Source organism: Triticum dicoccoides, chromosome 5B (assembly GCF_002162155.2).
Source record: "Triticum dicoccoides isolate Atlit2015 ecotype Zavitan chromosome 5B, WEW_v2.0, whole genome shotgun sequence".
NCBI lineage: Eukaryota > Viridiplantae > Streptophyta > Magnoliopsida > Poales > Poaceae > Triticum > Triticum dicoccoides.
In genome coordinates this window covers 122,317,651-122,320,562 of record NC_041389.1, presented here as the reverse complement: position 1 = coordinate 122,320,562, position 2,912 = coordinate 122,317,651, and positions in this window count along the sequence as shown.

Sequence of the window (2,912 nt, the reverse complement as noted above, 5' to 3'; positions counted from 1 at the left end):
TGAAGAACAACACCGGAAAGAGTGAAGACAATGCAAAGTGAAGAATTTGAGAAACTGAGGAATTTCAAAAACGAAGAAAAACTTAATTGAAGATTTCCAACTTTGGGTGGTGGCGTAACCCACCGTATAAGAAAGCTGATTTCAGACACCGCGTACAATTGTAGTAGGGCTTTGAGAATCAATTTCTTCACTAATTTCTTCACACTTAGAGGGTTAGTCTTCATTGATTGAAGAAAAAACGTTACTTCGTGCGTTGCGCATCTAAGTCATCAAGTCAGCATAAGTGTTAGGATGTGTGTTCATTTCAGAGAACATTCGAAGATTCTAGGATATTTAGCTCACATCGCAACTTGCTAAATCTCTTATCATCCAAGGGCTTAGTGAAGATATCGGCCAATTAATCTTCAGTGCTAACGTGGTCGATGGAGATGTCGCCCTTCAACACATGATCACGAAGAAAATGATGACGAATCTGGATGTGCTTGGTCTTCGAGTGCTGAACTGGGTTATGAGCAATCTTGATAGCACTCTCATTGTCACAGTAGAGAGGCACATTCTTCACGTTGACGCCATAGTCCTTGAGTGTTTGCTTCATCCATAGTAGTTGAGCACAGCACGATCCAGCAGCAATGTACTCAGCTTCTGCAGTGGAGAGTGATACGCAGTTCTATTTATTCGAGGACCAACAGACCAAGGATCGTCCGAGGAAATGACATGTGCCTGATGTTGACTTGCGGTCCAGGCGGTCGCCAGCATAGTCAGAGTCTGAATATCCAATGAGATCAAAAGAAGAGCCCTTGGGATACCATAATCCAAGTGTTGGTGTGTGAGCTAAGTATCGAAGAATATGCTTCACAGCCTTATGGTGTGATTCCTTTGGTGTAGCTTGAAATCGGGCACACATGCAAACACTAAGCATAATATCCGGCCTAGATGCACATATGTACAGTAAAGAGACAATCATGGAGCGGTATACCTTTTGATCGAAGTCTTGACCACTTTCATGAGTGCACAGATGGCCATTTGTGGGCATTGGAATTTTGACCCCTTTGCAATCTTGCATGCCAAATTTTCTCAATACGTCCTTGAGGTATTTCTCCTGAGATATGAATATCCCATTGTGCTGTTGATGAATTTGAAGACCTAAAAAGAACTTCGATTCTCCCATCATAGACATTTGATATTTTTCACTCATCATATAGGCAAATTCATCACTATATCGGTGGTCAGTACAGCCAAAAGTGATATCATCAACATATATTTGGCACACAAACAATTCATCATCATAAGACTTAGTGAAAAGAGTTGGGTCGAGTGAACCGGGTTTGAAGCCTTTCTTCATGTGGAATTCCTTCAAAGTATCATACCACGCCCGAGGGGCTTGCTTGAGGCCATACATGGCCTTGTTGAGCTTGAAGACTTTGTCAGGATTCTTTGGATCTTCAAAACCTGGTGGTTGAGCAACATATATTTCTTCCTCAAGCTTACCATTGAGTAATGCACTTTTCACATCCATTTGTTGTAAGATAATATCATGATGGTTAGTATAAGCAAGTAATATGCGAATAGCCTCAAGTCTAGCAATAGGTGCAAAAGTTTCATCGAAGTCAATTCCTTCAACCTGTGCGTAGCCTTGAGCTACAAGCCATGCCTTATTCCTCACCACAAGGCCATTTTCATCTTGCTTGTTGCGGTAGATCCACTTTGTGCCAATAATGTTGTGCTTGCAAGGATCTGGACGTTTGACCAGTTCCCATGCATTATTGTGACGCCCGGATAATCATGCTACAGTAATCCCACGCTAATCATGCCACGTCACCTCGGTTACTGTTGCTAACCTTGCAATGATTCGAAAACGATTCGAATCCAAATTCATAATCAAGCAAACAATAAAAGATTTCAAATATTAAAACTAAAATGTTCGGAGTGAGCCAAATAATTCATAAGTAATGTTGGTGGATAAGCCAAGTGATTATAAAAAAATTTAAATGCACTTAACTAGATAAAACTGTAGCAAAAACAATTAATTGAATACTATTAAATTAATAAACAAATGTTAAACTAGCTTATTAGTCACCAAACTTTTTAGGGTAGTGGGTTATTTTGAAACACTATTTTTGGAGCTATTGTCATATTTTACTAAACTAAAAATAAAGTATAACTAAAATAAAATAGAAAGGAAAGAGAATAAAAAGAAAAGAAAACCAGAAAACAAAATAAAATAAACCCCCGGCCAACCGGGCCAGACGGCCCGCCGGTCAGCCCACTGGCCCAGGCCGGCCCCCACCTCACCTACTAACCCCTGGGGACACCGAACCCTAGCCCACTACCCACTCCTCCCCCCACGTTTCCCTCTCTCCCTCGTCTCCTCCCGATCCAGATCTAGATCGGGCGCCGGCGCCCTTCCCCGCGCTTGTCGCCGTCAACCGCCTCACCTCGCTGCCCTCGCCGTCGACCCCTCCACCGACGGACCCCCCCAGTCATCGTCGTCGCCCTGGCTTTGCAGGACGCTGCACCCGAGGACCACCTCGTCGACGCCTCCTCTCCCCCGTCGCCCATCGACCCCGATGCTCACGACGCCGCGGCCACCGTCGCCTTCCTCTTCCTCGCGGGATCTCCTCCTCGCCGGCGTCGCGTCCCCATCTTCCACCCCGACCACTGTTGCCTAGACCCCACGGCCCCATGGTGAGGCTCCGGCATCTCCTCCTGCTCCCCTGCTCCGGCCACTTCGGCCATGGCCTCGCTCAACGGCGCCCGCACGCGCGCCGGGCGCCCTAGCCGCGCCCGCGCCCCCTGCCTGTGCCCGCGTGGCCTGCCGCCCGTAGTCACCTGTCGGCCTCGTCGTGCTCCCACTTGGCCCCAGACGACGCCCGCGCCCACGGTCCGCACCCGCCTCCCTACCACAGTCGTCC